This window comes from Limanda limanda, chromosome 3, assembly GCF_963576545.1.
Source record: "Limanda limanda chromosome 3, fLimLim1.1, whole genome shotgun sequence".
Classification (NCBI taxonomy): Eukaryota; Metazoa; Chordata; class Actinopteri; order Pleuronectiformes; family Pleuronectidae; genus Limanda; species Limanda limanda.
Window position 1 is genome coordinate 20,583,998 of NC_083638.1, and position 22,592 is coordinate 20,606,589.

The following is a 22,592-nucleotide window of genomic DNA, read 5'->3' on the forward strand; positions in this document are numbered from 1 at the left end:
ATCAAATGCGCCGTTCGCATTCGCAGTACTCCTAGAGTAAACATGCACAACATCATGTAGAGGGACGTAGCTTCACCTTGCTCTCCGTTCGTCATCTTTCTCGCATGCTGAGTTGAAGGCTGTTGTTGTTTATGGTTGCTAGTGGTGACGAGGTCAAGCGGAAATGGCTGTATCACCACTAGCTGTAATGAAAACAGCGCCACCTATCGTAGCGGGGTATGAAATGCTTTCGTACAAGAGTCGGATTTCTCAGTGCCATGTACCCTGAGATAGAGCAGTTAACCCCCCATGGATAGAGAAACCGGGCTTCAGCCGAAATCGGGTTTATGCCATCATGTAAACGTAGTGACTTACAGTGTTGTTTTATTTGCCTACGCATGATGGTCAACTGTGATGTGATTACAAGTGTTTTCATTTTGGTGGAAAGCAGCTTGAACGAAGTGAGACAAATTTAATTAGATTTTACATTTTGAATTTTGTGTGTTCAGTGTTCAAGTTACACACGGAATTTTCTCTCACAGTAAATATTAAAAGTCCATTACAAATTAAAGATGTCCGATAGCATAGCTGGTGCATGCCTGAGCATCTGAGTGTGTGTGTTTATATTCATCGTACGGCATCAGTTGTGTTATTATGTCTATACAGCTGCCCTCAGATCAGCCTCGGTGCAAGGCTTGTTTCTGTCCTCCTGCCCTTGAATGACCCAAGCCTGACCTGTGTGTGGGCCCTGGGCCTGCTTATGGCTACTGTATGTGTGTGTGTGGGTGTTTAATTGTGAATGTGTGGCCGGTGCAGGGTGGTGGGGTGTAATACGAGCCCCGGGCTTGGACAGGACTGCTACAGATTCCATCCAGGCAGAAAAAGCAAGACATGGGTGCCGCAGGGTGATCAGAGAGAGAGGGAGAGGGAAGGAGAGAGAGGAAGAGAGAGAGTAATGGACAAAGAGTATTGAGGCTCTTTTTAACTCTGTCTCCGTGGAAGAGAGATGTCAGTCTGTGTCAGTTCGCTCCACTTACCAGCCTGTAGCAGGAGAAACAGATCTCTCTCTCCTTCTCTCTCGCACTTTCTTGCCTTCTCTCCTTCTCCCTACCTCCCACACCATCTCCATCTACTTTCTTCTCTCATATTTTTTGGTGATAGCTTTTCTGCCTCAGTTGAGAAGCAGAAACCCCCCGCAGCTCAGGGGAAAACAGCAAGACTGAGTAAAAAAAACAAAACAAGCAGTGAACATGTCATTCCAGGCAATGCATAGTGCAGGTCTTCTCCTGACCACAGTACGGGTGAGTGATGACGGGCTGCTCTGAACGCTGTGGAGTGAGGCCCTGAAGGCAGCCTCTCCCTCAGTGTTGTGAGGAGGCCAGCACACAGCTCTTCAATCACAGCACGGATCAAATCTTCAAATCCCCTGGAAATGTCATCCACGTTTAAGGAAATGTCACTAGACACACACACAGAGGAACTTGTGCTCAAAACCATAGGCAAGAGGAGGCACTATGATATAGGGCATCACAACCTGTGGGTGCAATTGGCGTCATCTCCATAATTTCCCCCCGAATCTCAGGGGAGAATCAGTGTGTGCTTCTCTAGGTATTTATTCCCAACAATGTTGATCTTAAAATCAAAGTATTTTATATGAATAACGTTGCAACTCTCTAACGTGAAATGAGGTAACACGATAGGGAATTCACCCGTTCTGCCAACATAGTGAGGACCACTGGAGGAAACTGAGCAATATATACTGTATGTCTTTTAAAATTCCATACTCAGTTGAGCAGTAAGAGCAGGCCGTCCACTTAACAGAGGGTTGGCGGTTCGATCCCTGGTTCCCAAAGTCTGCATGCCGAAGTGTCCTTGGGCAAGGTAGTGGACTCCAAATTGCTCCCGACAGCTGTGGTGGCAGTGTGAGAATGGTGAGACAAAGTGCAGCATATAGTTGTGTTGTTTGAATGTGTGTGTGAATGTCTCTTGTGTTGTAAAGCGCTTTGAGTTATCTATAAGAAGAGCAGCTATATATCAGTCCGTTTAAGATAGAAGTATTTTGAGGATATAATTTTATTCAACAAAGACGTAATACATAAGGTGAAATGTCTAATTGCCTCATATGTTGATCCATAGTTGCTTCAGGTGATCTCATCTGCAGCCGCTGACATCATCCTGTGTTCCCATTGATCCCTCCTCACCTCGGCCGACTAACTTATTGACATCCTCAAGTGTATTTCCTGTCGAGTCTGTCAGCGGTGTTTATGGATGGCCCTGCCCCCTGTTGACACGTGCGCACACACACATGTGGGGCCACCTCCTCTGTTTATTGATGTATCCTCTTGCTTCTGACTCCGTCCTCCTCCTTAATGAATCTGGTAGGCGTGCGCAGATGTTGTGCAGGGCTCAAGTATCGACTGGCATGGCGGTGAGCGAGGAGAGAGCTCGGGCTAGGTCACGAGTATATATGTGTGTGTGAGGCAGAAAAGTGAGTAATAACTGGAGAATGTGTGCGTTTCTGGGTGACGTGTGTGTGTGTATCCCTCACTGTGTGTCACTAGGATACGAAACCCGAGCAGGGTGTGTGTATGTGTGTGTCAGCACTACTTTAAGATGCTGACAGGTGAGGTGTGGGTGGAGACAGGCAGATGACTAGAGAGGTTGTGACTGTCTTGATTGACAAGTCCCTCTCTCTAACACACTCGCACAGACACAGCAGCACTCACTCTCCTCCCTGTGCAGGCCTGCAGGCCCTTCCCACCCTCTACTTATCTACGGCTTCCCATCCTGATCTGTGCTGGGCTGCTGATGTCTTGTGATCCTTTGAGGGCACACAGTTCTCTGCACTGTCTTGTGATTTAGGCTGGCAGGCTCTCTCCATGTCCTGCGACATCATCCATTACCAACTTCCCCCCTCACTGATAAGAGATGATAATGCTGAACTTTGGAATTAACCTCAATTAGTACTTCCTCTGTAGATCTTTCTCATTTCACCTCCTGACTCTGTATTTTACATTTCCCATGTGCAAAGTCACAGTTCATGAATTAAATGAAGCAATAATAAAGCTGTATCCTCTCATATTTGTCATTCTATGAAATTAGAAAATAGCCCATCCGTCCCCTAAAATGCAATCAAACTGCACTGTATTCCACACACTCACAGATATCGGTTCCCTAAATATGTCAGCTTTTTCTATCTAGGTCCACAAAATATGCCCTGGGAAATAATAATAATGTTCCATTTCGCAATTTTAAAGAAAAATGAAAAAAAATCCTGGCTCTGCATTTTTTTCCAGATCCACACCTAAATTTAAAGAGGTCTTTCTTGGCCTGTGTCCCATTCCTCCATACATTTTCGTGAAAATCTTTATAGTAGTTTGTACGTAATCCTGCTGACAAGCAAACAAATCTATGGGTGAAAATATACCCTCTTTTACAGAGGTAATAAGTGCTATTGTTGCTAGGCTAGCTTGGTGATCAGGGAGAGTAGGAGTTTGTGCTTATACTTAAATACATCGTGAATGTTCCGTAAGCGTAACTGTTTGTACGTTATTGCAACCATGACAACGAAGGTCGGTTACACCTGTCGCTAGCTCGTTCTTCAGGTTTGAGGATTTCTTCATTTGAACACAAGTATGTATCATCTCAGGCACAGTATGAACTGAAAGACCCTCACCGCCTCCCCAAATCAGCCTAGAAGGCAGAAATTTAAATATGAATGAATATGCAACACATGACATGCAGCTGAACTAGAAAGAGAGCAGTGCAAACCTTCACATCAAACCAGATGACACAAGCAAAAAGAAAAGAAAGAAGCAAAATGGAGATGTTCACTCTGTTTCTCTGTGAACTGTAAAACCTCATCAGTTGCTGATGGCTGTGACTGTAAAATCAGTCTGTGCTTGTTTGTGCATTCACGTGCTCCTCAGTCGTTCTCATTTACTGAACTGTGAAGTCGTTGTTCTGACTTTAGTGTGTTTGTTTGCTTTGAAGAGATATACGGAATACGGAAAAATACGGAAAAAACATGGATGTTGTAAACAAAATGAGTTGTATTTAGGAGTTAAGAGCTTTAAACAACACCTTAACATCTCTTTCCAATATTTACAAAATAATGAAGATGCAGAGAAAAAAGGATCAGGCGTCACAGGCATATGCATAATTTTAAATATATTCACGTAAGAACGTCTTCATTAAAATGTGGTTTCAGGTGCTTGTGAGAGATAAACATACAGTTTGCAAGAGACGAAGTGTAACATTCGAAAGTCGACATTAGAGGCTACTGTGTAGAGCTGATTGTAAAATAACAGTAATTGTTTGAAAACTGATGAATCAAGATTTCTGAGTTGTTTTGACTTGAGGTGGAGTTCACTTGAATTTTCCCTATTGGGAACTAATTAGTCAGATTATCTTGTCACCACATAAACGCACAGTGAGATAGAGACACACAGTCAGTGCGGAGCAGTCTGGAGGATCCTGTACTTTGTTTTGATTCTTTTTGTTTGTAAAAAGGCCATGACATAGAAAGAAGTGGTGCTCATGATTCCATCAAAATGTCTGTCCCTTATATGGTTTGTATGAATTAACTTATTTGTTTCTGACAAAATACACAAGACACCCATTTGTTGTGACCACATCGTATTTTTAACGTTTTTTTTATGGTTACCTTTATACACTCATGGTGCAGGTGGGTGAAAGAGGGTCGTCTAGTTTAACACAAAGGAAAGTTCACAAGGGCTTCGGAAACAAGGTGTTAATGTAGATTTAACCGAAACCATGATCTTTCCCTAACCTTTAGCAAAGAGCTGCAGCTTTAATGTGACCACAGCGAGGCCTGTGGATGTGGAACCTCGGCCTCTGCTGTTACAGCTGGGCTCTCTGCACGCCCACCAACCACTCAGACCGCCAACTGGCAACTCTGCTGCCATTAATAAATCTAAGGCTTTATGTTCCGTAAAAAAAAAGCAAATTTGCTGCCATTATATAGAAATGCAAATTCTAGGAGGTGTTTAAATTCATTTTTATTGCTGTTTATTTAAGTTTCGTATTTCCCCCTTGATTCTTTGCAATCCACTTTGAGCTTCACAGAGTCTGACAAGTCAATTGACGCGTTGACCCCTGCTGTAGACTCTCATTCTCGTTAGCTGAAGAACAATCCAGTGTTTGCACCCACACCACTCTGTTGAGCAATAACATAGTTTAAGTAAATATACCTCTTCCCATTAAATGAGCTAAAATGAGTCATTTGAGAGCCATGATGGCAGCAACTGCTTCATGTGAACCAGCACATCTTGGCTTCAGGTTTGTTTCTTAAGACCAATACACCAACTGTTACTCTCTGCCACCTGTTTTGTTGGATGAGACAATCAACAATATCTCTGTAATTAAATGAAAGCTCATGATCGTGACCTGTCAGAGGACCCTTGACTCTCTTTTCCTCTCTCTCTATCTGTCCTTATAAGACCCCTCACAATGTGCACTTTACTCCAAAAGTTAGACAGGGAGGAGGCTGAAGAGAGTAAGAGACAGGGACAGTTGTGGTTGTGTATGTTCTCTGCAGTGGACGTAATCTCCAGGCTCAGACATGACTATTTACCTGCACACGTTTTGTTGACTTACACATGATATGTCCAGGATTCAGTCTGCGGAGGCACACCCAATGTGTCTGATGAGGAGAAAAAGATGTATGCTACACAAATACACACACACCAGACAGTCTTGTGCTCTTGTCTTACTGAGGACACTCTTAACACCTGCTTAGGAGGTGAGGTTTTCATCATCTGTTACTTAGCAGCATTACACAAACATTACTGAACTGACAACCATGAAACTTGGTGGGAGGATGCGGTATTTGTCAGGGAAGAACCCATTCAATTTTGGCGCTGATCAGGATCAGGGTGCAGGTATAGGAATTTCATAGTGTCTAATTGATCTAGATAAACAAGTGAAGCATATTTAGATGACTGTTATCTATGAATGTGTTGGGCCTTGGTGAAGGCATACGCTCTTCTGAGTGGCATATTGCATTCCTGATGTGGATGTTGTTGTTGTTATAATTATAATTATGATTATGATTATTGTTATTATTATTATTATTATTATTATTATTATTATTATTATTATTATTATTATTATTATACACATAATTACATCTATATCTCTTACCATTTTTCATTTTCACAACCAGTCACACAGAGCTTAATTATCATGGTCACACAACTGTTCCTGTTCTCTACCCTCTTTTCTTTCTTTGGCCCTATAAGGAAGACACGCCCCACAATGTGACTATTTAAACAGTTTGAGGTCCCTAACATAAATGAATAAAACCTGTACACCACACACACACACACACACACACACACACACACACACACACACACACACACCTAACCTAAACCTAATTTTGACCATACCTCTACATTTATCAGCCCTTTGAAATAGTGAGGACTGACCAATATGCTCTCACTTACTCAAAATGTACTCTCTGCGATCTATGCTGAAATGCTCCTGACAAAGAAAGATAACTGCAAGTAAACACACGCTCACACACACGCTCTCACACACACACACACACACACACACACACACACACACACACACACACACACACACACACACACACACACACACACACACACACACAGACATACTGGGAGTGTGGGAGAGGTGAATCGTTAGCTTTAACAAAGGCTGATTTCTTTGTAAAGTGAGGAGGTGGGTTTAAATGCTTTTTCATTGACTGTTGTTGTGGAGGCAGCTGTCTGGGCCTGAAGAGGGGGCAGGTGGGCAGGTCTGGGAACAGGCAGTTGAAACTAACTTCTAACTAAAGAAAGGGGGGAAAAAAGACTTGACAAGCAGGTTGATTTACATACAGGCCAACAGCCAAAAACGCTTGTTGGTTTTTGTGTCAGAGTTGCCTTTGTCCCGCTGAAGTCTCTAACTGCAGGAGGAAGCCTGGATGCACGTTGATGCTCAGAAACACTTACGTGCAGACAACACACACTCTCACACACATATGCACACGCACACTTCCACTAAAACTAACTACCTCCCCCTGGCTCTTCATGAGAAGTCATTAGAAATGTGCCTGTGTGTTTTATTTTTAGCAGTGTGTGTTTAGGCGTCTCATCGGTCTTCAGGGCCCTCCTGCTCTGTCGCTCTGTGTCTCTGTCTCCGGCTGAGAGCTATGTATATTTCATAAGCCCAGGGTGCCTTTTTGTCTTAGGATGCGCTGCACCTCCCCTGCCTGTCTCTCTGCTACTCGTCAATGGAGGGAGCCATCACAGCCTCTTTTAAACTCTCCCCCTCTCCTCTCCCCCTCTCCTCACTGACAGCCACCCTCTGCTTCTCCCTCTTCTTTTCATGGTCAACTTGTTTCTCTCCAGCTGCCTTATCCCTCTTTCCTCTTTTTTTTCGTTATTATTCTACTGTGGAAGGGGAGCAGAGTATAGAGCACATCCAAGCAGACTTTGGCTGTCAGGAAAAGTCTCCCTCTCCCTCTGTTCCTCTCCTTCTTTGATTCTGTCGGTGTGTCTGTCTTCTTTGCGGCTCTGACACTTCAGGGAAGGGACACTTCTTCACCCAGCGCTGCATCGCCTTTAGCTGTTGTCTTTTTATAGCAAAAATCTGAGCACTGTGACGGCAGCTAAAAATAGCCTCACCAATGACTGAGTTGGATCAGCAGTTAATTACTATATTTACAATATAAATGTATTTCTATTGTTTAGGTCTGATTAATGTTGAAATGGTGGAACATTTTATTATGTAACACTTAAGCAGAATCAGAATCTGTAAGTCAGGGGTTTGCTAATTGATCGAAGAGACTCTTATTGACGTCACTCATTAATTCAGTGGGGGATAATTAACTCTGTCTCTATTTTACAAATGGATACCCCAATTTAACAAAGATTAATCATGGATGTTAATCATGTGTTTATGTATCTTTCAGGCCAGTGCTCTGACCGAGGGTCCGGCTGGAACCAGTAAGGAGGTGGACGGGGGTCCGGGCCCCTCGCAGCCTGCAGGCGACCGCACTCCCTCTCGCCCGGTGACCTCGGAGCAGGAGAAACCCGACCACGCCGACCGCCCACATCCCAGTGAGTGCTGCTCTCCACAATGTTGGCTTGTTTGGCTCTTCACATATTTTTGTTGCTTTCTCTTTTTCTCTTTTCGTGGAATAATGCTGCTTGGTTCATTTAAAAGAATTTCTCTTTCGCTATTCTTCAACAACCAGCAGTGTTATCCGACATATTGATCGTGGCTTATATTGCATTTCTTCGTCTTGTCACTCTGTGCGACCAGATATTTGTTGGGAGGAGAGAGTGAGCCATACACAGGTATAGGTTATTGTAAGATTTTACCAATTTAAAAATTGAATTAAAATCTAAATAGTCGTGGGCAGTGGTAATATGGTAGTGTCCACAAGTACATTAATGTATGTTAAACACTGACAGGAATAGAATAGTAGAGAGTCAGGGGACGTCAGTTGAGTAGGCGGTCCTTAATATGTGGCCCAGGATGCATTTGGGTTCACACAGCGAAAATAATGCGGCCACCACCTCCGAATGTGGTCTGATTGATCAGATCTCAAATGGGTCGTCACTATTTTTCTACCTGTACTCACATCGAATCACCTGAGACAGATTCCAGGTCTGAGCAGGAGCCCCCTGGCCCTGCTGTGTGGCAATACAAGTAGTCGCACTCCTGGATTGAATGAGTTGAGGTGGCTCAAGAGAAGTGTGGCAAAATTCCTTTTTAGTTCTTCTTTCCTGGCCTGTTGTGTCATGTCTTCTAACACCTCCTCCTATTGTAACTCACCACACTCCTGCATCACCATTTTATTTCATCTATATATACCTACCTACACCACCCATCACCATCTCAGTCTCTTGGTGTTATAAACCGTGTGCAATAGATGAAAGGAGGTGACAAGGATTTTGTTTTTTCAAATGTGCAGAGGATTTGATCTTTTGCCCTCACTCTGATTTTGTTGTATTATAAAAAAATGTTTGAGATTAACTATCAGCAAAGCAAGAATACCTGCACAAGTCACACACAAATACTTTCAAACTTACCCAATATTCTCTTGCTAATATGAAGTTTCAGTACATTTTTTCTACCACTGCCGACATCATCTCAGATCAGTGAACTGTGGCTTCTGCAGTCATCTCACATCTCCTTCACATGGTGTCGGAGCTGGAGAGGTGAAGAGCCAGGTTGTTGGGATGCTGGGGCGAGATGGGATGGTAGTGACAAAGTGAGACTGAGAGATGAGGTAGAAGATGTCACGATGAGGCAGTCACGTGTGTGTGTCTGTGTGTGTGTGTGTGTCTGTGTGTGAGAGTTTGTGAGACAGAGTGAGCCCCGGGGGTGGCCATCACTACACTGGGTTTTGGAGCTCAGTGCGTTTATGTGGAAAGTGCTGCTGTCTGCTCTTATCAGTGTAGCTACGCTGCCTTTTCACTGGGCATCTCTACTCCCTCCCCCTTTGTCTTTTCCATCCCAAAATGTACACTTATAAACAAAGGAGTTTTGTCAAAACTTGTTTTTTCTTCACCCTTCTTGCGAATTCTTGCACTTCTTCTCTCTCTCTCTCTCTCTCTCTCTCTCTCTCTCTCTCTCTCTCTCTCTCTCTCTCTCCATCACTCCTGCTCACAGTTCTCCACCACACAGGCTTTTTTGTGTTTTTTCTCTGAGGCTATTTCTGTTTAGCCGTGAGGGCCCCCCTGTCGTTTACAGAAACTCATCTCCTGCTCTCTTTCCAACTGAACACCCCCCCCCCCCCCACACACACACACACACACACACAAACTTGCCCGACCACAACACACTCAAAGGCATTTGGTTAAACAGTCATGACAAAGGGGGCCACCGCACACACACACACACACCCGCAGACGTACTCGCGTACATGCAGAGGACTGGGCGTTCCTCCCGGTGGTCCGGTGTGGGTGGAGAACAGGGTTTTCATGAGTTCTTTAAGTGCTCTCCATCATGCGTTGTGCCGCGGCTCACACTGACATGACACGGCCTATTTCCCCCCCGCTCGGGCCGGGAGCGTGACACGAGACACGCTCGCGGTGTTCACACAGGGCGGAGGAGAGAGAGGTGCACAATCAGTCATGGTCTGAAGACTGTTGGGTTTAAAGCATCGAACGGGTCCCGACTCCACAGCTGGAGTGGAGGCTGATCGGGGGGACAGCTTCAGTCCTGCTGTCCACTGCAACCTCCTGTCTGCATGGGCTTTAAATGTGTGAATATTTAATGGTTAAATGGTCATCACTCTATTTGAAATGTTTTTCTTTTGATGCAGGGAGAGAGAGAGAGAGAGAGAGAGCGGGTTTCACGTTCACACTGCACCATAGGTTAGATGTGGGTATTTGTGAATGTGAGTATGTCACAGAGAGAGAATTTTTATGAAATCAGATGACGCAGCTTCACAAACGGAGAAAAGCAACAACCAGTTCCTATCTGAAGTGTCTAAACCCACTGCGGTCCATGGTGAGGCCTTATCAGACAGAAATCAGGGGTATGAAGAGAGAATGTGACGTTTGAGCTGAACCATGAACACCTTCGCTGAAAGCTTCACACACAGAAACCACACAGTCAATACATCATTATCAGGGGTGAAGGGCCAAGGAGGGAGGGAGTAGGGTTGCAAAATTCCAAAAATATACGGGAATTAACGGGAATAAATGGGAATATACCGGAATTAACGGGAATAAACTGGAAATGTTGTGGTAATTTATACTAACTGTACTTACCTTGTCATATACAAACATAAATATAAATATTTTGTTTTGTCATAGGCCGATTTGAGCCCTGAGGAAACTTTGGGCACTTGACTATATGCTTCTGCATCGTTGTGTCATTCTCAACATAGGTCTTTGCACAGTATTTGCGAATGTACACAGCCTTTCCTTCTACATTGGATGGGGTGAAATGCCTCCACACATGAGATAGTGCACGTGGCATTGTTCTGTAGAAAAATATGAGAAAAAAGTTTGTAAAAAAACACAAATGCAATGCCAGAGATATAAATAGTTCCAAACAATTTGATGTGATGGAGAAATGCACAGTGGACGGTTGAAATTCATCGTGAAGCGTGTGCTGCATTCCTTTTTTTTACAAAATTCCCCAAATTCCCGAGCTAAACTTCCCATGGAAACTTTCAGCCCCTTTGCAACCCTAGGAGGGACACACCGGAATAATATAAAGGGCAGAAGAGGAAATTCATGTGATGCTCTTTATCATCAATACTAAAACACATTCAGCTCCTTTCACTTCCCTTCCACTCAGTAATCAAAGTATTTCATCTTTGTTCAGAGCGAATCTATTTCGAGATACGTACGTTCAAATGCACACATATGTGTCTTGGCATGTTTTTCTTGTCTCAGAACTACACACGCTGCCGATGTGATTGTCATGAGAAAAGATTCTGAGTGTGTTTTGATTGCCGCTGCACAGCTGGACCTGGCAGGCCTGTGCCTCTGGCTGGCGGCCAGTTCAATACAATTACAATCACCCACCGTGGGAGCACGGAGCACCACTGAGGACAGAGTGGGGGTGCTGGTCGGGGCTCGGCGGGGGGGGTGATTCCCAATATCGGCCATCCGGCATTTTTCTTGGGAGGAGGATCGATGTCGGAGCCGTAGTTTTTCTTCTGCGGCTAACGTTTGGCATTAGGAGTCTCGCATGGAGAACACAGCAGCCGCAGGTTCGATCCCCATCAGCCATGTTAGCAGAGCACAGTATTACAGAGGAGCTGTCTGACTGGATGGAGGCTGATCATAGACGTCCGTCCCTGTACCTGCTGTCCGGAGAGGAGACCAGCAGGTGGAGGGATGAGAGGAGCAGTGGCAGAAATAATACAACTGAGGGATGACGGGAGCATGTGGAGAGAGGGAGGGAAGGTATGGTGAGAGGAGGACAAGGACACTGAGGCGAGGGGGGGGTTGGATGTGTTTGGACAGAGAGATTTGGAGGGTGACAGAGGAGGCATGGAGAGGAATGCCACTGCTTGCTCCCCTCCCTCCTCCACTGCTCCTGCTTTTATCTTCTTTTCTTTTCCCCCTCTGCAGGGATGGCAGGAGGGGGGGCTCACTTTACAGTGACAGGCTTTCCACTGCTCCCATGAAGCACGGCAGATGGAAGTGTGTGTGTGTGTGTGTGTGTGTGTGTGTGTGTGTGTGTGTGTGTGTGTGTGTGTGTGTGTGTGTGTGTGTGTGTGTGTGTGTGTGTGTGTGTGTGTGTGTGTGTGTGTGTGTGTGTGTGTGTGTGGAGGCCAGGGTATACAGAGTCCCTTGGCAGCACCATGTTTGGCGTGGTGCCACCTCCCGGCCCTCAGTGGGCGTTGAGGTGTGTTTGTTTGTGATTGATATGAATGGAGGCAGTCTCAAGAAGCAAATATTAATTGCCCAGCGTTCCCATTGTCTCTCCCATTACAGTGTTTTTGTTCAGGGGGCCGGACAAGCTGGACGGCCTGCATGCGTGGCTGTTCTTTCATCCATCTATTGGAGTAATTCAGTAATGTAATGATCACTGGCTCTTTGAGAAACAGAGCTCTGTTCTGCAGGGTGGCGCCAGTCCTGGCGAGCATGGGGGGGGGGGAATCAGTCAGGAGACAGTGGGTTTGGCACCGTGCCACAGTTATTAGCCACTCACAGGGTGGGCACGGGGGTTATGCCCCGACTCAATCCCTCGCTGTGTTTGCATTACTGGGTTTAATGTGTTTGTTTGTGTGCATGTGTGTGGTTGTGCGTCTCTTTCTTTCGCATTCGAGTCAGGATTCTCCTCGGGTCACACTGACCTTATTGTGCAGTCACTCCCGGTTGATTTGTACCCTTTCCAACACATTCCTGTCCCCGAAAGCCTGAGAAACAGACAGTTAGCCACAACTACCCCACCACCACCACCACCACCCCCGACTAGGGTTGCAAAGGGGCGGAAAGTTTCCGGTTAATTTCCGGAAACTTTCCATGGGAAGTTCAGCTCGGGAATTTTGGGAATTTTGAAAAAAAAACAAAACTACGCAAATTAAACAAAAATAAAAACATCATTCAAAACTCTATTTTAACGATGTATGGAATGCAGCACACCTCCACTTTGCATTCTTCCATCACGTGAAGAGATAATTCCCAGCATCCTGCACACTACAGTAGGGCTGTTGAGGCCTGCTGTAGTGTGCAGGATTAGTCAGGTAAGTTTCGATGATATTACTGGGGAAAATATATTAGCATGCTGATTGAGGATTGTTCATCTGTTCATCTAGCCTATTTCCATTCATTTATCCATCTATTGTAAAATATGTTTACAGACAATTCCAATTGTTTGGAACTATTTATATCTCTGGCATTGCATTAGTGTTTTTTTACAAACTTTTTTCTCATCTTATTCTACAGAACAATGCTACGTGCACTATCTCATGTGTGGAGACATTTCACCCCATCCAATGTAGAAGGAAAGGCTGTGTACATTTGCAAATACTGTGCAAAGACCTACGTTGAGAATGACACAACGATGCAGAAGCATATAGTCAAGTGGCCAAAGTTTCCTCAGTGCTCAAATCAGATTATGACAAAACAAAATGTTTATATTTATGTCTGTATATGACAAGGTAAATACAGTTAGTATAAATTACCCACAACATTTCCCGTTAATTCCCGTATATTCCCGTATATTCCCGTTAATTCCCATGGAAAGTTTCCAACTTTGAATATTTCGGAATTTTGCAACCCTACTCCCGACACACTCTCCCACTGTTTTTTCCCCCTCTCTCCATCACTCTCTCTCTCCCCCCTGATGGGTTTGATTTAGTGACTGTGGTTTTCCACCCGTGAGCCTGAGAGCCAGAGAGAGCAGATTTGGGGAGAGACCTACAGATCCACAGCCAGCCGAGCACGTCATTACTCGGCCGTAGCTCATCAGCGGATACATTAGCAGGCTGGAGAAGCTAATAGATGAGAGCTGTCGCCGTTCAGGAAGTAATAAACCTCTCTTAATTTCATCCTCATAATTATTTCCTCCTCGCGGATTGCTTGGACTGCCCTGAATGATGACCGCAAATCGCATCTGAGTTAGGGTGAATGTTCAGAATACATATATATGTGTGCATCTACTATATATGAAATTTAACTTTGTGCATTGTGGTACAAGCAGATTCTCCTTTAGGACCTGGGATAAACTATTTTTAGGTCTTGGTGAGGCCGCTGGTTATAGGAGGTCAAGGCTCAGCGAGGTCATATTACAGACATGTTTCAGCAGTAGCCCTCAAAGAGATGACCACTTAGTGAGAGACCTCCACACTCCTGACCTTTGACCTGACATTCACCAGGAAACAGGTGTTCAAGCAGGATTAAGCCTCACTGACCTGCACGCTTACAGCTGGCTGAAAGCTGTGTTGTGTTCTCCCTCTATTTCCAGCAGATAGACAAAATAACAACAATAATAAGATAATTCAAAAAAATAATACAACAATATGCTGCCTCTAAAGATCTAGAGAGTCGAGATCAATTCATAAGCTGGAACAAAAGGATGAATCAGTCCTGTTATCTAATAACTGAGTCCTATTGGATCCCCCTTTCCATCCTTTTGTTCCTCTGTGAGTTCTTATCATTATTTCTTCCTCTCCCCTCACATTTCCTTTCCTCTTCCTCCCTGTCTGAAACCCCATGACTTCAATCATCGCTTCAGCTGCCCGTCTCCACCTCCACCCTCTCTCCCTCCTTCCTTTGTTCCCTCCAATCCTTCGTTTTCTCTCTCTCTCTCTCTCTCTTGCCTTCCCTCCCTCTCTGACTGTCCTCCGCTCTCAGGCGACTTGGCTGAGGCTAAGTGCTTTTTGCTGTCTCTCTGCAGGTGGGACTGTAATAAAGCTTGTCAGTGGGAGGCATGGGTCACACCGTCGCGTGCTCTTTGACTCCCCTCTGTTAACTCCCTCCTCCATCGCTCTCCTGTACTGCCACCAACCCCCCCCCCCGTCCCTGCCAAAGCCTCTAGTGCCATTCTCTTCCAAGATCCTCTGCTTTTATTTTCCCCTCTCATTTGTCTGCCTTTTCTTCCCCCATTTCGTTTTGCTCTTACCCGAAACTGTGCTCCTTCACTTGTCTCACATCTCCCATCTCGCTCTCTAGCTCTCTCTCTCTCTCTCTCTCTCTCTCTCTCTCTCTCTCTCTCTCTCTCTCTCTCTCTCTCTCTCTCTCTCTCTCTCTCTCTCTCTCTCTCTCTCTTCCTCTCTGGTTTCCCTGCCAACGGCACTTTCAGGAACATGATGAAGAAGAGCAGCAACAGGAGACACCACTCTCAACATAACAGCCTCACACACACACACACACACACACACACACACACACACACACACACATGCATCGAGACACACACACACATGCATCGAGACACACACACACAATCCATGTAAACGACTCCAGGTGAGGTTGTATTGTTTGCCCAGCTGCTCCTGCTAACCAGCCTCTCCAGTTCTATAGTAAACCAGCAGGCTGCATGGAAATCAGCTTCCTCTACACAAAACCGTTCTCTGTTCTCTCCCTCCTTCTTTTATGATCACACACACATTACATATGCTTGTGTGTGTATGTGTGTCTTTATTACACATGAAGCCCATTTAATGATACGATCTTCTACAGTATTATCGTTTTTTTTAAATACTACGATTATTTTAGTATGCCTGTAGCTGTGTGTGTGTGTGTGTGTGTGTGTGTACTTGTTTTTGTTAGCTCTTTGGGACCTTTTATAGCATAAAGACTGGTTTTGTCAGGACCAGTAGTCCGCATGGGGACTGAAGCCTGGTCCTTGGTTAGGTTAAGATGAATTGGTCATGGTTAGTGATAAGGTTTCGGTTGGCTGTCCACAGTGAATCACAGATAATGCAAAGTCCTAATAAGGATAGTTGTGCGTGTTTATGTGTGTGGGCATTCTAATAGAAATGGCTGGTATCTTACTAGTTCTGGCCACAGGATGGCAATACTGAGGCCACTCGTCACAGGAATCCTTCTTTACTACTTTCTCGGCAAGCTGCTGTTCATTCGCATGCACCCCCACTCGTACATGCACGCACCCACACACAGCCCTCTTTAGAGAGAGTTAGCCCAGGCTTGTAAGGTGACAGAGTGCAGTGAATAATTTAGTCCTGGCCATGTTAATGGCTGACAGCGAACATGGCCTCTCCACTCTTCTGTTGGCCCATTACTAGTACATTCTGTTTCACTCTCACTCTTTCTCTGTCTTCAATTTCTCTTTCTTCCTCTCCATTATCCATCTATAGTGACAGCAACTAAATGTCACTTTTTTATAATTATGGGTTTTCATTATTGTTTTAGAGAATGGAAACGCAAAGATGCATTATAGTCAATATTTAAGAAAGATATATAATTATATGTAATTATTTTCCCTCTATTATCTTGTTGTCGAATGAACCTCTGAGAATGGGAATGACACTGATCGACCTTCATGTCTTCTCTGTCATTATTAAACTTTTTTAGTTTGAAAGTAATGTATATTGACTCATCCAGTTCAAAAGCTTCTTCTTAAGCTTTTAACAATCCCCACATGTGATCATGTGACTAAATAAAATAAACGATTTCGAGTTACCTTTTTGAAATGTATCTTAAAATGACTTTCCTCTTCTCGTATATTTCACTTCCTCTGTGGTCCCCCTCTTCTGTTTTTCAGCTCATCCTTTCACTCCCCACCCTTCTGTATTCTGGACATAAACTGTTGAACAGAGACACAGGAAATGTGCGTGTGAAAGTGCGTGTGTGTGTCTGTGTGAGTGTATGTGTGTCTCTGTCTGTCTGTCTCGGCCCAGTCAAGCACTAGTTATGTTGTGATTGTCCCACTGGGCTTGGCTTCTCATTGTGTGTGACCTGGGTGAAAAAGAATATGTCCCTCACACTAATGCAATCACATGCACTAAACAAATTATATCTCCCTCCCTCCACATCTCTCTCTTCATTTATTTCACTCTCAATTCGGCCGTGTGGATGTTTCATGTGGTCTACGTGGTTTCCAGCTTGTACAGCCTGTGTGTGTGTGCTTTGCGTAGACTCCATTTTTCTTCCCGATACAATCAGTTGGAGTGTGTTTGGGCCAGTCGGAGCCACGGAGGCTGGCGTAGAGCGAGCTGCAGCAGCACTGAGGTCTGGCCAGGATCACGCAGACTCCAGGGGAATTGGGAGTGACGTTTCCGTGGTGAGACCCCCCCCCCCGTAGCCGGGACTCCCCACCAGCCTCCCCGGCTCCAGCCTGGCTGATCGAGTCCAGCTGGGTGTGGAGAGGAGGTGCTCCATCTTTCTCTCTCCTCTTCTTCTCCTGAGCATCCCTCCTGTCACATCAAAGTGCTCCTCCTCCTCACCTCTAGTATACTTACCACTTCTTGTTAGTTGACTTTCATCTGTTTCCACCTCCCTGCCCTGCACCTCCTGGTCACACTTTCTCACTCCTGCTGCTTCTTTCTTTCTCTCCACAGCGTCTCACACATATAATCTTCCTCCACCTCCTCCTCCTCCTCCATCTCTCTATCTCTCGAGTGCACAAACACATCCAGACCCCTTGAGGGGGGGTCACGACTGAGGCGTGCTGTTAATTAGCCGGCAGTGGTTGTTGTAGCGCTGCGATGGTCGGGTGTAATTAATTAGGTGGCATGTGCACAGTTGGAAAAAAAAGAGCGAGCGGAGAGGTGGAGTGAGAGGGAGAGAAATATCGGCTATCAGTCCTCCTTTTATTCTCTGAGCTGAAATGAGTTCCCCTAATGAGAAAGAATGAGATGCTCCCAACCAGGGAAGAAAGCATTTTGTCCTTTACATGTTCTCTCTGCCTCTCCTCCGCTCGCCGCTCTGTCACTGCCTTGTTCTCTTTTTCATCTGCCGATCACATCCAGGCGATTGCTGGTGGGGTGCCAGCGAGCCGGAGTCACCAGACATGGATCTCCCGCATGAGCAAAGCCTCGGGGACACATCCAGACACATGCATCTACAGTGACGACCACTATGCCATACCACAGCAGAGATGGTATATAATCCAGACAAGTTCTCCCAGGTCTGTGCGTCCGTGGGAGATGCTGGGCCTGTAGGAACACCTCAGTGTGAAGGCTGCAGTTCTACTGTATGTGTGCCGGTGGTTTGTTGTGAGGAAAATCGAGAGAGAGAGAGAGAGAGAGAGAAGAGGAGCAGGGAAGAGATGGTTGTAGAGATCTCAAAAAGGCTTCGAACATGTGGGAGGGATGCAAGAGGTTCGCTGACACTCAGAGATCTATTGATCCTCTCCACAGTTCAACGCTGACTCCTTGACCTCATTCTGAAGCACCTGCGTTTGTGTGTGTGTGTGTTTTTGTGTGTGTGTGTGTGTGTGTCAAAGGCGTAACCCAGTGCGAGGTATCTGTTTACAATAACCGCAGAGAATCTCAACTGGTGTCAACCTGTCTGCTTTTAGTGCATCATGAATATTTAGACGCACAAACTGGCCCGCCCTCGCAACACACTCTTCCTGCATAACATTTAAATCCTTCCACAACCTCACACAGGCATACAAGCCCCCCACCCCCCCCAACATCCACACACACAAACTCCTCTCCGCCTATATAGTGTAAACTGAATGGCTGCCGCGCCCATTCGATCGCCCGTGGGACTCAAACGCTCCGAGGCGACAGGTTTATGGACAGTTTGCCCACGTCAGCTGAGACGGACGGCTATTTACAGCCCGGGCGCTTCACACTCCGGACACTGGCAGTTAGCATAAATCCCCCCTCGGCGGGATCAGCCAGCGGATAATTCACATTGGCGACAATGCCGTAACAATAAATCTCCAAACATACCCACAGCTGTATACAGCGGGGGGATCACTCAGGCCTTTTTAACCTTGTTAATGCTACCGTGGGACACACGGACGTACGCGACACGCACACGTCACGCACACGCTGTAGATCTGTATCTCAGTTATTTACGGCCCCCTGCCATCACGTTAACAACCGGCCACTTGCTTCTCCTCTCCCTCCGCCTCGCTCTCGCCCCTCCCTTCCCCTCCGTCTCTCGTCCCCCTTCAACTATCATTTAGCTTTACGAGGTGTTCTAAAAGAAGCTGGAGATGTGCGCCCCTCCCTCCCCCACCCTTTATGTCAGAGATATTGATATCCTCCATAAGTCAGACCGCAACCTCTCTCTGTTACTGAGGAGAAATTGATGACAGGGAGGTGTGACAGGAGCCGAGCGGAGCTGGCAGGAGAGTTGTAAGAGTTTGGCTGTGTGTGTATATCGGAGTCTGTGTTTGTGTGAAAATGAGGCCCTCCACAAGTGTGCGCTGCATACAAACAGACTCATCAAGGGGACGAGAGCGGCTGGTTTGGCGAAGCAGCAGGTTAAGCGACGGAGAAGACCACTAATCGAGAGAAAACTGCAGAGATGTGGACGGATGGAGGAGGAGGAGGAGGCGGCCAAATCTGCAGATCTGTCCCCTTCTTTACGAGCCATCCCTCTGCGCCTGATACTGTTGCTATAAACACAGGGTCAGCTGAAGTGTGCCTGTTTATAAGGTCCATCTCTCCAACCGAGCATATCACGGAGCCTATGAAATCCCGATCGGCCCGCTGTGGTGTGTGTGTGTTTGTGTGTGTGTGTGTGTGTGTGTGTGTGCATCTCCTCCGTGTGAGTTTGTGTCTGGGTGTGTGCTGGTGTTTTCCATCAGAGCCATTAGCAACCATCTGTCTCCCACGTGAACAGCAGAATCAAAGCCCAACTCTCTTTGCATTGTGTAGTACACTGTGTGAGTTCACCAGCGAGCGCTTGTTGGTGTGCGTACATCTCTGAGCGCTGGTGTGTGCGTCGCAGCAGAAGGTACAGTACAACCGCTGCAACGCCACGACAACACGGCGTCTCTCCTATCAGAGAAGCACACCTGGTCATCACTCAGCGCGGAGCTTATGCTCGGATCTCTCTCTTTTTTTATTCATTTTTTTTTTTTTCTGCAAACTGTTTTAGCATTCAGTGGGTGCATAGCTACTAGAGGAGATTAGAGTCATCTCACATGAAGAGATACTAAGTCACCTTCACCACGTGGTTGGTCCAAGGTTGAGTCATGCTAACTTGCTTAGCACGCAGAATTTGGTCTCCTCAGATGTGGCTAAATGGTGTGATTAGTAAATTTATTTACTGTGTGAATTGTCTTTTTCCTGCAAATGTGTGTGTGTGTGTTTGTGTGTGTTCTTTTTTGTTGTTTTTATTCTCCCGGGGATGAAAAGGTTTGTTTGATTAATTAATGCTGTTAGACATGAATGTAACTGATCAAAGCAGCACATTTGCATTTTGCATTTAATTATTCATGAGATGCGATTGCTTATGAATTAGGACACCTGCATCCCCTCTCCAGCTCAGACACTCACTCCTGCACATATGCACACGCACACGCACACGCACACACACACAGACACACACACACACACACACAGGCCCATCCAGGGATGTGACCTGATGTGTTGAAACAGGCCTCTGTCTGTGTGCTCTGCTGTGCGCTGGGACGCAGGTCACCGCAGGTTCATGTTGGTGTGATTAGGTTATGTCGCCGCTCTGGCTGAGGTTCAAACCTTCTGATTGGGTTACTGTGTAGCGCTAAAGCTCAGACTGTCACCCTGACTGTATGATTCATCTCCATGGAGACAAGAGAAAGGCTCTGATCTAATTACCCATACTGCTGTCATCTCAGGCTTAAGGAGAGGGCCGGGTGGCGTGAATCAGGCGAGAGATGAAGAGGCAAGGGGTGGCACGTATACAGAGGTTGTAAAAAGAGGAATGACTGTGGAGGAAAAGAAAGAAAAAAAACCTCAAGTGCAAAGAGGAAAGAAGGATCTGATGCTAACAATAGAAGGCTTGATAAAAGCTGGTTATTTGTCTTCTTTCTTCCTCTTCTTCCTCATTTCTCCCCTCATCATCAGCAGCATCCAACTGCTGCACACATGGACCCTTGTTGCCATGGATATGAGCAATGGTTCTCCTGTTCTGCTCTATGGGGCTCGGTGATAAATGGCGGGATGAGGGGAAAGTTAATAATTCATCCCGGGGAGTGAGCGACTGTTGCGGGGAGCGTTACCTAGCGTATTGGGTTAAGTGCAGCAATTGCAGTGTGCCGAGCAATAGACTCACAGGAGGTGATGTATAAAAAATGAATAAAGGCTGAGTGGAGCCTGCTGGGAAGGAATTGCCAGGGGACTGCAGAGGGCGGAGGGGGGGGGGGCTGGCGTTGTGTTTTGGGAGGAAGGCTTTGTCATTTCCTCAGAAGAATCAGAAGAATCAAAAGGTATTTATTGCCAAGTAGGATAACACCTACCTGGAATTTGTTCTGGTTATTGGTGCATACAATGAACATAGAAACATAAAAACACAATAAATACACCACACATAAGAAAAACAATAATAATAATAAAAAAAACAATATATATTTACTCACTATTTACTTCTTATTTACTCACTTTTTCTAATATTCATACAAGGTAGCATTTATTTAGACATAAACATATCTATATAAAAATATATAAAAGACCAAAGATATAAAAAGTGAAGTAAAAAGTGAAATTCAAAATGCAAAAAGCAAAACAGTGAACGGTGTCAAATTGCAATATGCAATGTAATACAGTATAATATAATATAATATAATAAAGTAAAATATAAAATAAAAAATATGTGTTAATGTAACACATCCTTGAGGTGTGGGGGCGGAATAAAAGTCCAAGTCAGGTGGGGGTCCCGGGCCTTGTTGATAAGGCCAACTGCAGTTCTTGAAGTTATAGGATTGTAAAGAACAGGTAAAAAAAAAACATTTGAGACTCAACAGAGCTGCAGGCTTTTCAGTAAAGATCTCCTCCCACACCACTTTTACTAGACATGGAAAACAGCTCAATACGCTTTGGGCTTTGAAGTGTGACAGCGGCAGCGACAGAGGAAGCTGCAGCAAAGCAGAGGTGCAGGGCCGAGCTGTGTGTACCTGGCTGGCATCATCAACGACTCATTGACACGCCCATGTATGGAAGGAGAGAGGAATACACATAGAGCTTTTCTTTTTTCTTTTTTTTAAATTCTCTTTTTATTTAGAACATTTCCATCACATACATTTAATACAGCTTTAGTCTGTCCAGGACATAAGAAAGGATGGATGTAGTAAGTTTGGGTGATTTTGTTCATATTGCCTTTCTGGGGTTTTGTTTTATGGACCTATAAACTACTCCATGTAGGAACAATAACAGAGGTAAAGAGAACACAACCGGGGAGCGCACATCACATCCAAACAAGGAGGATCAAACAAAACACAAGTATATTCAAATAAAATCTGATCTAACTAGTTTTACATACTCAGTCCATTTGGTCCAAGTCTTATAAAAAATGTCTTTCTCGACCTTGAGGGAAAAAGAGATCTTTTCCATAACATAAATCTCATACACAATTTCAATCCATTCATCATGGTGGGAGGGTCCACTCTTAACCGTTTCCTCGTGACACATTTCTTACCAGCTGCCAACAGTATAGCGAGCAGTTTTTTGTCTTTTATGTTCCACGTTTCAAACAATATATTGCCCAAAAACAAAGTTTCACATTTTACACATAGAGCTTTTCTAATCCTCA

General features: G+C 45.2%; 1 protein-coding gene across 1 annotated transcript in view; it reads left to right on the forward strand.

The window, feature by feature from the left end:
• Positions 1-22,592, forward strand: part of gse1b (Gse1 coiled-coil protein b) — a 173,272-nt gene that overhangs the window by 43,496 nt on the left and 107,184 nt on the right. The window contains exon 2 of the mRNA XM_061068828.1: positions 7,928-8,075. The gene's annotated coding sequence lies outside the window, so the exon portion shown is untranslated. The remainder of the gene's footprint in view (positions 1-7,927; positions 8,076-22,592) is intronic.